Source organism: Anastrepha ludens, chromosome 6 (genome assembly GCF_028408465.1).
Source record: "Anastrepha ludens isolate Willacy chromosome 6, idAnaLude1.1, whole genome shotgun sequence".
NCBI classification, from domain to species: domain Eukaryota; kingdom Metazoa; phylum Arthropoda; class Insecta; order Diptera; family Tephritidae; genus Anastrepha; species Anastrepha ludens.
In genome coordinates, this window is record NC_071502.1 from 12,250,131 (window position 1) to 12,264,045 (window position 13,915).

Genomic DNA, 13,915 nt, shown 5'->3' on the forward strand with positions numbered 1-13,915 from the left:
CTCAAACGCTTCAAAACGGATAAATAATATTCTTTATTGACCGTCTGGCCCGATGGAAGGTACTCATGCTGCACTACACGCCTTGGCAATCAGTCAACATCGCCGTCCCGATACTTTTTGATCATAGGGTATACAAAAAAAAACAAATAATGTCTCAGTGTTTTGGCAAAAGCAAAAATTTATGGAAGAGCATCAGGAAGAAACAAATTTTTGCTTGAGCCATTCCAGCATGCATCCATACATACTCATACATACACATGTTTGCATGTGTGTATGTGCATGTACAAGAATATGTAATAAATATAAGAGTATAAAATGAAATTTAAAATTTTTTCCGCTACATTTATGAGTGCTTGACATTTTCCTTGCCATCCCTTTTACTGTTATTACTTCGCTTGCCTTCAGCGCTGCTGCTCAGTTAGTTTTCACATTCGTATTACACCCGACGCATTGTTTTTGGCCATTATATCTATACTAATATTATAAAGAGGAAAACTTTGTTTGTTTGTTTGTTTGTTTGTTTGTAACGAATAGGCTCAAAAACTACTGGACCGATTTTAAAAATTCTTTCACCATTCGAAAGCTACATCATCCACGAGTAACATGGATTACATTTTATTTTGGAAAAAAATAGGGTTCCGTAAGATATTTGGATTTTTCGGACACAAACTCAAAAAAATCTTATATAAAATTAAGTCAACTTTTTGTGTGTGTTCGCTAACCGGCCGTGTCTGCACCGAATTAAACCAAACTTACACACATTGTTAAGAAGGTATTGAAGATGGTTTCCGTATAGTTTGGATACCTATTGGTGGATAGGGCTCGAGATATAGGTCAAAACGTGGACCCGGGTAACCTTCGAATGTGTATGCACAATATGGGTATCAAATTGAAGCTGTTGGTGAATGCTTTAGTACAGAGTATTTTTCATGCCGCTCCGTGACTGGGGTCTCGAGATATAGGTCAAAACGTGGACCCGGGTAACCTTTGGTTGTGTATGTACAATATGGGTATCAAATGAAAGCTGTTGATAAGTGCTTTAATACGGGGTAATTTTCATACCTATTGATGACTAGGGTCTGGAAATACATGCCAAAACGTGGACCCGCCGTGTCTTTGCACCGAATTAAACCAAACTTACACACATTGTTAAGGAGGTATTGAAGATGGTTTCCGTATAGTTTGTATACCTATTGGGATATAGGGAGATATAGGTGAAAACGTGGACCCGGGTAACCTTCGGACGTGTATGTACAATATGGATATCAAATGGAAGCTGTTGGTGAATGCTTTAGTTCAGAGTATTTTTCATGCCACTCCGTGACTAGGGTCTCGAGATAGAGACCAAAACGTGGAGCCTAGAATGTGTTTGTACAATATAGGTATCAAATTGAAGCTGTTGGCGAATGCTTTAGTACAGAGTATTTTTATTGCCGCTCCGTGACTGGGGTCAAAACGTGGACCCGGGTAACCTTTGGTTGTGTATGTACAATATGGGTATCCAATGAAAGCTGTTGATAAGTGCTTCAATACGGGGTAATTTTCATACCTATTGATGACTAGGGTCTCGAAATATATGCCTAAACGTGGACCCGCCGTGTCTTTGCACCGAATTAAACCAAACTTACGCACATTGTTAAATAAGTATTGAAAATGGGTTTCGTAAAGTTTGGTTGTAATTCGGAGCACTGGCAACGGGTACAGCGTTCTTTTGAACCAGCCATAATGTCGCTTACTTTTTTAACGCTTGGGGCGGAACTGAACTGTCAAATTGACAGTGTGAGTTACAATGGGTCTATATTTCTTTCTGATTTGGATGCCATAAGGAAAAAACGTAAGTGCAACATGTAAAAATTGTTTGTGAATTTTTTTGGAGTGGATTTTGGAACAGTGAATAATTTCTTACGAAATTTGAGAATTTAATGTGAAATCCGAATGAAATTATGTGTTCGTGGGAAAAAAAATTTTTTTCGTTTTTTTTTTGAAAAATATAAATGGATAATGGTTAAAAAAGCTGCAATGCTTAATAAAACATATAAATTGAAACGAAAAATTCTTGGATGATCAGGAAAAAAGACGATTGCTTATTCATATGCGTTGATTTGAAATTTAAAAACAATCTTCTTTTTTTCCTGATTTTCAATTTATATTTTATATTTACTCAAAAACAAATAGAAAAACAAAAAATATTGTTTATGCCAAAGCGCTTGAATAAAGAATAAAGAAATAAATAATATGAAAATCATATATTTTCTGTTCTAAACCATATCTATTCTATTTTAGTGTGCCCAGCGAAGGGGGCCGGGTTTGCTAGTAATTAATAAACGCTTAAGGTTCACCCGAAATTGCATTGTCGGAACTTTTTAACAGCAAAGTTACTTTTGGAGATCACTCTCGAGAAACTTACAACAGCCCCTTGTGTGTTGTGAATAAATTAAATAAATTAAGACAAATTTCATTGTGTCTACCTAAGCGGAAGCTGAATGTATATAGTCAGCGTCAAAATAAAGTGTGCACCACACATTTTTCAAATTTTCAAATTTCTATTCTTTTTTTTTAAGTAAAGTTCAACTACAACAAAAGCCATATAAACTAAAGTTTCGAACTTTGTATAATATAAAACTTGTAAAAATTCGACAAATTTTCATCAGAATTTCTGAATTTTTACTTAGAATTTTTAGAAAAATTTCGGTTATCTAGTTTTATAGATCATTCAATTTTGGCATAATAAAGTGCAAGTTTTGAGTACATTCAAAATTGCACTAATTTTTGACAATTTTTTTAGGAAGCGGTCTTGCGTATTTTCTCTATTCGGCACACTTTTCTTATATGGAAAAAACATCCTATACCGTCAGCAGAAAAAATTGTCAAAAATCAACGCAATTTTTTAAATACTTGAATTTTGTATTTTGGTATACCAAAATTGAATAATCTACAAAACTGCGTGCCTGAAATAGTAAAAATTGTGAAATTTTGCTGAACATTTGCAGAATTTTTATAAATTTTGTGTTAAGTTCGAAACCTTAGTTTATATGGGTTTTATTTTGGTATGAACCATATTTTTATAAACGACGAATTGAAATTATAAAATAAATAAACAAATAGTCAAAATTTAACAAAATCTGATGTACACTTTATTTAGACGCTGACGGTATGTGTGGCTGGCACTTACTTCAGAGGCATGAATTTTCGCACTACGCAATACTCGGTGGCGCTACAGCAATTATAGGCAAATTTATTATAATTTAAGTACTTTCAAATTTTAATATATGAAACAAGTAATTTTTTTTTTGTTTTTTTTTTTTGCTCGTCAGGTTTTTTATTTTTTTTTTTGTTTTACTTGTTCACTCCTCTCGGGAGCATAGGGCTTCGACAAGACTCGTCAGGTATATAAAAAAAAAATTTCTGAATCGCTTCGCTATGCATAATAAGGAGTAGATATATAAGCAAATTACATTTCAGCTGCAGCTAAGCAATCACAGCAACGCGTGCTCGGTTCGCAGCGCCGTGTATATTCCAAATCTTCTCTTGTTACTGTTACTTATCTGGTTCCTACTAACTTTAATCGAGCCGACAGACTCAACGTTGATAACATCTGACATTTGAAGATACCCCACATGACACTAACTACCTCTTCACATGCCCACTTAAGGCACCTTTCAGGTCTAGAGGCGTGAAAATTGAAGGCATTGAAGATTGAAGAAAAACAATCGGTATCAATTGAAAATCGTTTTTAGTCAGTAGACAAATTCTTTATTTTCAAAAAAAAGTATTTTTTTCATTTCATCAATCCCCTGACGTAACACTAACGCTACTGGCGTAACTACTGGGGCTGCTCAGGTACGTCTGAAAAAAAACGGCCAATTATTCATCAGTGACTTTGGCTGTAAAATGAAAAATCTTTATTTATTCTTTCATCCCCTTCAAAATAATCCCCTCTCGATGAAATACACTTATGCCAACGATTTTTCCAATCCCCGAAACATGCCAAATAGTCCATTTCCGGTATTGACATCAGCACCTTCTTCGATTCAGCTTTTATCTCCTCAATCGACTAGAAATGCGTTCCCCGGAGTGGTCTCTTGAGTTTTGGGAATAGCCAGAAGTCACACGGAGCCAAATCAGGCGAATACGGTGGTTGCGGAACGATATGCGTGGAATTTTTGGCGAAATGGTCTCGAAGAACGAGTGCAGTGTGAGACGGTGCATTATAGTGATGCAAAACCCAAGAGTTGTTGGCCCATAATTCTGATCTTTTCAGACGAATTGCTTGACGTGAACGACGCATAACGCTCAAATAATATTCCTTATTAACAGTTTGGCCTGGTGGAAGGAATTCATAGTGCACCACACCACGAAAATCGAAAAAAACTGTCATCATGACCTTTATTTTTGAACGACTTTGACGTGCTCTTTTCGGTCTGGCCTCGCCTTTAGCACGATGTTCGCTTGATTGGTCGGTTGTTTCAGAGTCGTAAGCATAAATCCAAGCCTCATCTCCCGTAATGATGCATTTGAGCTTGTGCTGATAGTCTGAAAGCATTGTTTCAACACATCAACGCGACGACTTTTTCCCAAGAAATTGAGAGTGTTCGGTACCAAACGAGATTTGACTTTTCGTAGACCCAAATGGTCTTTCAGATCCTTCTGATATTTCGATTATATCAGTAAGGTCTTTAACAGTCAACCGACGATTTTTGAGCACTAACTCTTTCACTTTATTGACGTGTTGGTCATCTGTTGACGTCGATGGTCGTCCGGAGCGCTCCAAGTCATCAACACGTTCTCGACCCTCTTTGAAGTCTTTGTACCACTTATAAACATTTTTCTGCGACATGGTCGAATCACCAAATGCTTTCTGCAACATGCTAAACGTTTCCGCAGCCGAAATTTCATTCCGCAAACAAAATTTGATGGCACTTCTCTGCTCAATCAAATCAGACATTGTAAAAATCGAAAAATGCATTATTGGTCCTTTGGTAAACACAAGCGTAAATATATTACTGATAATGATATTCACATGAAAGTTGGCCCAGATGTTATTAACAGTGCTGCCAACTCATGAAAAAAATAACTAGAGCGAAATTTTAATCCCGCGAAGTTTGACAAATAAATTCACCTTACTTTTTGCCCACAGGTAGTTCCATGAAAAAATTGTCTTTGATTTTCTAAAAAAGTCTGGAATTACTTAGTTGCCAACCCAATATTTCCGTGCTGTAGACGTGCTCATGACACCTTACTCCACATACATACGTCGCAAATGACCTCGATGAAAAGCAAAGAAGAGCAGATGGCGAACATTTTGATTTTTGCCTCCTGGGTATTCCTAGGTATTTCTAAGCCTCAAAACTAATAAAAAATTTAATAACTCGAATGAATACTTACCCTTTGCCGAACAGCAATCAGTCAATATTATGACAAGCAAAAGCCTGCCTCTAATGTTAAAAAGTTATTAGTACTCATATAAAAAAAAATATATATATATATTAGGCCGGGTCGATTTGAGGGGAGGCAAAAAAATCGCCCATTGCTCTGTGAAAATCGTATTCTAGGGATCAAAATAAGAAACTTTGCCGAAGGAACCATCCCTCAAAAACGAATTCTGATGTCCCCCAATTTGGGTCGAACTTTTCTTTTCTATAACTCACTTAAATTAATTTTTTCATTTACATATGTTCTGACTAAATGAATTTCTTAAGAGAAAAAATAGATATTATTATAAGTAAATAATAAACATTATTATAAATAAATAAAAATAAAGACAAAACATAGCCATTTAGCTGATTTTTTCATGTAAAGGCCAAAAATGGTGATATTTTGAAATGATTGTGTGGGGAACCCCCTAGGGGAGTTCCAGGGGTGTGCCACTGGCATGGGTGGATCGGCCGTCCAAAGTTAGTGGGGGTCGGTCATACTTTTGGACTCGATTGGAGCACTCTAAATGGGTCAAAGTGGAATTTTTCGTTCGACCCAAATTGGAGGACATCAGAATTCGTTTTAGAGTTATGGTTCCTTCGGCAAAGTTTCTTATTTTGATCCCTAGAATACGATTTTCACGGAGCAGTGAGCGATTTTTAAATCGACCCGCCCTAATATATATATATATACGGCTCGGTGTAGTAGGCTACTAGACCTCTTCTCGCCCACCTCTAAGTTTTTGGTATAATTCAATGTAGGTAGGCAGGTAGGTAGGGTGGCTGTCACAACGACACACTTAGACCTTTCGTAGGTCCATTGTGATACCACTGGAACTTATCCTTACCCTATGGGTTCGTTTTCAAACCATCCGGTTGCTGTAATAAACGAGCAAAGTTTCGTTAGTTTTAGATGCAATATGCCCGCCATATCAGTTAGAAATGTCATTTCAAGAGTGCGGAGCCTTCTTGTCGCTAAGCTTTCACACTCTCATAAAGGTGTGTCTGACTGTTTGCTCTTCTTCTGTATTAAGACAGCTTTTACAGAAATCGAAGTACGGGCGCCCTAACCTTCTAGCGTGGCTGCCTACTAAGTCATGACCAGTTAATACCCCTACCATTTTCTTATAGCTTCTCTGTTAAATCTTAACAAGCTTTTTGATCGACCGCTGTTCCATTTCGGTCATGTCTGTCTGATTTACTAAGCATTCAATGTAAGTAGCCATTTATTTCTTTTAGTAAAGGACTGAGTATTCACGAGTTGACTGAGTAACTAGACTCAAACATACCATTCAAATACCTCATACCTACCCTTACATATTCTCTGCAACTACAACTTGCGCCTTGAATTGCTTAAAGAGTAATTAAAATGCAACATAATTTAATTTGCGCCTACTTCCACCGCTAACAGACAAAGCCTCAAACAAATACAGATTTCGCTCAATAAATTGACACCGCAACAATTTCCAATTAAGCCACGAATACTCACGATATTGCAGCAACAACTATTGTGACCAAATATGTGATTTCGTAGAAGGCAAGATGATAAGGATCAGTGATTTTCCAGCTAACTCACACACCTATGTATGTATGTAAGCTCGTGTGAAGGCTATCACATACGCTTGTGTGCGATTCATGGAAGCGACTTTATTGCCAGATTGTTGACAAACGCATATTTGCGTGTCTGCATAAACAAATATCTGCGCCAAAGACAAAGCGATGACTTCAAAGGTGGATGCATAGACAGATTTTGAAATTTAATATCAGGCATTCGCTTTTTGCGAGTATTCAGTAAATCAAAATAATTGTGAATTTGTAGGTTAGCAATTTTTTTGTTTTTTGGGTTGCATTTGGGTTGTTAAATTTTTTAAGCAGAGCGCATCTGTGCAATTATCGTAATGATATCATTATCAAGTTATGGTTCTTATGGTTGATTGTTGCGCAACAGCTGGTGGTGATGCACAAAAATTTATCAAATTGGGCGCAGAATTCGGCACGCGTGCGTTCATATTTATTACTTTCCAAATTAAAAAGAAGAAAATATTGCCACAAATATTGACGCAATTTTTCATTTTTCTCAAATATATCAAATGTCAATAAATAATTGCACGCGTACGATTCATAGCGCACAGATTATCCCTCTGATGATTGTCGCACTTTGGTGCTATCGCCAACAGTTGGTTCGAAGTACAAAAAAAAATGTCACTAATTAAGTGTGAAAAAGTAAGAATGCGCCATAGGAGAAATATTGAGTTATCTATGTACTAGTTTTGGTTTTTTCATTGAAAAAAGTTAAGTGTCGATTGTGTGCCAGCAGACACTTGCAAATTATTAAAGGCATATTGCGGATCAAATCAAGAAGATCATAGATTAAATTTTAAAAAAGTAAAGCTTTCACAATTATTGTACCTACTTTAGTCATCCGCTTGAAAGGCGCAAAGGACTGTTCTTGCTGTTGTTGTCTTAGCCTTTATGTTAACAATCAAATCTATTAAAGCCACAAGAGGTTGCCCTCAAGGAGGCGTACTCTCTCCTCTTTTGTGGACTCTAGTCATAGATGAACTTCTCCACAAACTGAATAACCTAGGATTTCACACTCAGGGCTACGCTGATGACCTAGTAGTTGAGGAAACCATTTCGGATGGCAAGCAGCAAGCCCTTACAATAATAAACAAATGGTGCACGGAAAAAGGGCTCTCCATTAACCCATCCAAAACAGCACTTGTACCGTTTACTAGGAGAAGGAACATAAATCTCAAATGTCCGACCCTTAATGGAACAACACTTCAACTCTCGACAGAAGCGAACTATCTTGGCGTCAGTCTTGACAAAACACTTACGTGGAATTCGCATATTGAGAGAGTTACTTCAAAAGCCACAAGGGCATTCTTTGCCTGTACAAGGCTTTTTGGTAAGACATGGGGACTAAACCCTAGAATGACCTTCTGGACATTCGCCACAGTTGTGAAACCCATAGTCACTTATACATCCTTAGCATGGTGGCCCAAGGTCAAGCAAAGAAAAGCAGTAAACGAATTAAACAAACTGCATCGCCTGATATGTGTTGGTATTACAGGGGCTATGAAAACATGTCCCACGGATGCATTGGGTGTGCTCCTGAACATACCACCGCTTCCAATCTTGGTTGAAAGGGAACCTGGCTCGAGTGCCTTAAGATTAAAAAGTATATCTGAACTTAAAAGTGGGGATATGAAAGGACATTTAAAGATCTTAGAAGACTTCCCACATAGTCCCATTCTTCATAAGGATGATACCTATACAATCACCCAAACCAATTCTCTTCAGGAACTTCCAAGTTATAATTAATGAACGCACAGACTGGAGAACTAATTCTATCACTTTCAAACGTGGCTCTCAGCTATGGTTTACTGATGGGTCCAAATTGGAAAATGGTAGAACAGGGCAGAAATCAATGGGCCTAAATTCAAAAAATCGATTCCGATTCCAACAATATTCCAGACAGAAATACATGCCATTGAAATATGTGTGAGAGAATGCCTTAGCATTAAAATGAGAGGTACTCACATCTACATACTTTCAGACAGCCAAGCGGCTCTAAAAGCCCTTCTATCAACAACTATCACCTCTAAATTGGTAAATGATTGCCTAAACCTTCTCAACACGTTAGGAAACCTCAACATAGTAACACTAGGCAGGATCCTGGGACATGAAGGACATGAGGGAAATGAAATGGCTGATGACCTTGCAAAACAAGTAGCAAATATGCAACTTACTGGTCCTGAGCCTTTCTGTGGACTCACAAAAGGCCACATTAATGAATTCCTTAGGAAATAGGAAGAAAGAAAATTTGCTGCACACTGGCTAAACTGTGCCGGTCAGCGTCAAACCAAACTATTCCCAAGACCCTACAAAGGAATATTGACAAGCTTCTCTCACTAAGCAGAGTAGATCTGCGTCTTTTAACAGGATATGTTACAGGTCACTGCAGCCTGAGGTATCATCTAAATAATATTGGTCTATCTGAGAACAATGTCTGCCGCTTTTGCGAAATGGACATAGAAAGCTCAGAGCATGTGCTTTGTGAATGTCCTGCGTTGGGCAGACAGAGACTTCATCACCTTGGTGGTATCCTAGTATCTCCATGCAATCTGTGGAACAACAAACCCAAAATTGTGCTAAAATTTTTAAAAAGCCTAAAACTCTAGGGTTACAAAAATGGGCCTTTCACAATAGATCAGCTCTGGTCGCAGTACGCAATGGCCTTCTTATAATAAAAAAATAATAATAATAATAGCCTTTATGTTGATCGAAGTGGCAACTGATTCGATGCCAAGGTCGCGTTCGATATCGGTGTTGCGGACGTACCAAGGTGCATTAACAGGGCATCGTAGTACCTTATTTTGGAATCTTTGTATAGATTTTATATTGGTTCAGCTTGAGCAGCCCCATAGCTGGATCCCATAGGTCGAAATTGGTTTAAGCACCTGCTTATATAAAAGAATTTTATTGTATAGGGATGGGGCTGATTGGTTGCCCATAAGCCAGCACATATTTCTAAATCTGATTTCTAAATCTTCTTTTTTCTTTTTAACTTGAGCATTCCATCTAAGCTTGGTATCTGGTGTCATACCTAAGTATTTGGTTCCTCTCCTGAGGGAGACTTAATTCTTTTAGCCCTATTAAAAAGGCGTCGACACGAAGCCCTAAGCTCAGAAAACTCAGTTGTTTACCAAGATGGTGTTTCCTTCATAGGGAGCGTTCTAAGTGGGCAGGAGCTTAGAAGAGCACTATTACAAATTGAGGCGAAGATCACCATCAGCTCATCGATCGCTCCCTCCGAGAGAGAGTAGTTTCAGCAGATTTCCGCTATATGCATCCCAGTCTGTTCTCCTCAGTTTCCTATAGGAGGATATTTTCGAACGGATTTCAGTGAGAGAGAATTGAATATACTTTTGGTCCGAAAAGGAGTGAGTACTAAGCACCTTGCGAACGAGGATTCGGTGTAACAATGAGGAAGAGGCCAAAGTGAGATCCAGCATCCCTTCCATGGTTGCAGTAATAAAAACCCGAAGTGGTAGGAGACAACCGGACATCGTTATTAAGTAGTTTTCAACGGCTGTATATTTAAGTTAAATAATTTCCAAAACAAAATATGAATAAAAACACAAGAAATAAAATAGATAAATAAACAAATATAAATAGATAACTAAAAAAAATTCATATACGTGTATGTGTGTATGTATGTATGTACGTATATGCCAACATTAGAAACCGATAATCAGGTTTAGCGATTGCTACTTCAGAGATAAATATGGGCCACAGTGGCCACAATGAAATTTCGTCAAGGTCTATTTTTATACGCACACACACAGATGTGCACAGGTTTGTGTGCATTCGTATATTGCACATATTTCACGTATTAGTTACGAATTTTGGTAACCCCCAATCAAATATCGAACTTGTTTCGCTTCGTTCTGCTTTAAAAATAGCAAACTTATTAATTGCACTTTATTCTAAATATTTCCTCTGCTAAATTAACAGATGAAATAGGAATTAAAGATAATGAGAAAAAAGAAAAAAATATGATTTGCATTATAAAATAAATGCAATAAATAATAAAAATTATATTATTAAACATATTTGCTATGAAGGAAAAAAAATCCGAATGAGGGAGGACGAATATAATAAAAAATATTACTGAAAACTTTTTGTATGCACATGCAGATTCCCTGAAGCAGATTCATCGAATTTGATGAGACTTTCACTGAAAGGTAGGGTAACTTCCTCGACAGGTAATAGCTGCCGCCGTAGCCGATTTGGTTGATGCCTGACTACCATTCAGAAGTGCATACCTTCGAATCCCCGTGCTCATGCAACAGCAAAATGATAGAAAAAGTTGTTTCTAATGTCAGTCGCCTCTCAACAGGCAGTGGCGAACATCCGAGTGTATTTCTGCCATGAAAAAACTCCTTATAAAAGCCATTTGCCGTTCGGAGTCGGCTTGAAACTGTAGGTCCTCCATTTGTGGAACAACATCAAGACGCACGCCATAAATAAGAGGAGGAGCTCGGCTCGGAGGAGTGTAAGCGCCAATTATATGTATGGGTGTGTAATACAGAGCCCCTATCCTGAATATATTTCTCTCCATATGATGCTGACGTCGAAATATTTCTAAAAATCCTATTTATGGACTAAAGGGTTTTCCAATAGGGGCATTTTCATTGCCTGCCGAGGAGCGAACGCCATTACAAAAAAACATTTGCCATCAATTGTTGTTTTGCGCCCAGGGTTTCAAATCTATACACTTTCGACGCATTCGGCTACAGCGGCCGCCATTGCGAAAGTAATTTCATATTTGCGTGTGAAATCACAAAAGCTGTTTTCGCTAGCAAGCTCTAATGCTGGACTTACCTGCTATAGATACTCATTTCGGTCCTCTTTAAACACCAGCCTCATCCGCTTTAAATGCTTAGCCAAAGTATAGAGATTATCTTGTAGGCTAAGCTGGTACTTTAGTGATTCAGTCTGGGGTTCAAATCAACGTATCTAACACTAGATTTAACAAATTGCATAATAGTGAATCTATAACCGCAGTTGGTATACAAGACTAGGAGAGGTACTTCACAATTCGGATGAACTTGAAGGATTTTATAGCGACGTTTTTCGTGATGTACCTTCTGCTCAAACATGAACGAGACGTTATCAATAAAACGGTTCGCGGATGACATATTGCAAAAATAAATTTTATGTTTTTTGGTAGAACTGTTATAAGCTTACATGGCAAATTTCAGCGCGATATGTCACATAGTTTGTTTTCTGTGCTACTGTAAACAAGTCAATCTCGAGTGTGTTCTTCGAATTTAACGATGGAAATTCAAGTTGAACAAAGAATTTGTTTGAAATTTTGTTATTCCAACAAAATTTCGGCTTCAGACGCCTTAAAAATGTTGCAGACAACCTATGGGGACTCTGCTCTATCGCGTGCACGTGTTTTCCAGTGGTACAAATCGTTCAAAGAGGGCCGTACATCGGTTGAAAACTTGGCTCATAAACGTCGTCCAGCAACATCAGTAACCGACGAAAACATAGGAAAAGTAAAGGAAATTGTGCTTGAAAATCGCACAAATCGCAAAACCGGTTAACGCTGAATATTATTTAGACATTCGTCTTAGGAAGGAATTGTAGGACAACAAGTCATGGTTCTTGCATCACGATAATGCACCAGCTCACACATCACGTCTTGTTCGCGATTATTTGAACCAAAATAATGTTAATATAGTTCCGCAAGCACCGTATTCGCCTGATATGGCTTCATGTGACTTTTTCCTGTTTCCCAAGCTCAAGTTGCCGCTCCGTGGAAAACATTTTGAGACAATTGAAGTCATAAAAGAGAATTCGAAGAACACACTCGAGCTTGACTTGTTTACAGTAGCACAGAAAACAAACTATGTGACATATCACGCTGAAATTTGCCATGTAAGCTTATAACAGTCCTACCAAAAAACAAAAAATTTATTTTTGCCATATGTCATCCGCGGAACGTTTTATTGATAACGTCTCGTTCATATTTGAGCAGAAGGTATAAAACGACTTTAGAATAGACAAAGAGAGGATGTGAGTCGATCTGCTTTTCAAGGCCTAAATTCACACTGCTGAAGATCAATGATTCGTTTAAAGAAGGAATCCAGACTTTCCGAAAAATGTGCTTGATGGAATCTTATGCCCTACACTAAGATTATTAATTTCGCTATAGTTTCTCAAGGAGCACAAGATCAACCTTTTTACATATTTGGATTGGTCAGCCATGCGCTAGTATGATCAAATTCCATGCGTGAATTGATAAAACATTTCTCTGCAATTTTTTAACAATTCATCAGTTAGTCTCTTTAGCCGCCTTGTGAATGGCGAACTTTCTTTACGAAAGGCTTGACAATCGCGTTATCAGCGGCATTGGCAATTTCAATTAGCCGCCTCGGCGCAGTGATTTCGTCCCACTATAACTTTTTGCGTATAAATGAGCAGTGATTCTAATCCTCAAGACGATTATGGTCTGAGTACCTGCTGAAACAAAACCTGAAACTGCCAATAAGCTGCTGGAGAAGTGGTTTCAATAAAAATTAATCTAGTCATCTGTAATAAATACAATTGGAAGAAAGGAATTTTGACACACAATTTCGAATTAAATGCCAATTAACACTTTTTGTGCTCAAAAGTACCATTACGAGTATATTGAAAATTAGTTCACACACACATATATGCATATAATTGCCGTATACATTTCAAGAGGTGGGTCAGCAGTAATTAAGTTCGCCAGCTTACATTGTTGATCGGGTTAAGGTATGCACGAGCGCCTTTTAACTACCTAATTATTAACAGCTGCCTGTTGCCCCTCTTACTTTGACAATTTGAACAATGACAATTAAGACCTTAGACCTTCGCCACTCACTCTCTATATTTCACTCACTCTGGGCAGTCTGTGGGATGTTCATATTTCAAATTCTGAACGCCAGTTGACGTCA